Source organism: Rhinopithecus bieti, unplaced genomic scaffold (genome assembly GCF_001698545.2).
Source record: "Rhinopithecus bieti isolate Rb0 unplaced genomic scaffold, ASM169854v2 scaffold_52857, whole genome shotgun sequence".
NCBI classification, from domain to species: domain Eukaryota; kingdom Metazoa; phylum Chordata; class Mammalia; order Primates; family Cercopithecidae; genus Rhinopithecus; species Rhinopithecus bieti.
The window spans coordinates 1-756 of NW_016820465.1; the positions used below are offsets into that span (position 1 = coordinate 1).

At 62.3% G+C, this 756-nt stretch overlaps 1 pseudogene; it reads left to right on the forward strand.

Moving 5' to 3' along the window:
• The first annotated feature begins 5 nt into the window (after positions 1-5).
• LOC108520421 (ATPase family AAA domain-containing protein 3B pseudogene) lies at positions 6-753 on the forward strand (annotated as a pseudogene).
• Positions 754-756: the final 3 nt, after the last annotated feature.

The following is a 756-nucleotide window of genomic DNA, read 5'->3' on the forward strand; positions in this document are numbered from 1 at the left end:
CGGCGCGCTTCATCGAGGCTGGGCTGTTCAAGCCATCCCTCGTGACCCAGAAGTCCCGTATCACGGTGCTGGAGGCGCTGCAGCACTCTTTCCAGGTCCGCCGGCAGGTCCTCCGTCGGCCCCGGGACGTGCTGGAGGGTGTTGTGCTGAGTCCCAGCCTGGAAGCGCAGGTGCGCAACATGGCCATAGCAACAAGGAACATGGAGAAGAACCACAGCCTGTACAGGAACGTCCTGCTGTATGGGCCACCAGGCACCGGGAAGACACTGTTTGCCAAGAATCTCACCCTGTACTCGGGCATGGACTACGCCATCATGACAGGCGAGGACCTGGCCCTCATGGGGCGGGAAGGCGTGACCGCCATGAACAAGCTGTTTGACTGGGCCAGTACCAGCCGGCGCGGCTTCCTGCTCTTCATGGACGACGCGGACGCCTTCCTTCGGAAGCCAGCCACTGAGGAGATAAACCAGGACCTCAGAGTCGGCCAGGATGCCTTCCTGTACCACATGGGGCAGTGCAGCAGCAATTCATGCTGGTCCTGGCCAGCCGCCACCCCGAGCAGTTACACCGGGACATCCATGAGAGCGTCGACATGAGGTGTCCCTTCGACCTGCCCCGGCAGGGGAGCGGGAGCGCCTGGTGAGAATGGATCTTGACAAGTGTGTTCTTAAGCCCGCCACAGAAGGCAAGCAGCGCCTGAAGCTGGCCCCGTCTGACTAGGGGAGGAAGTGCGTGGAGATCGCTCGGCTGACGGAC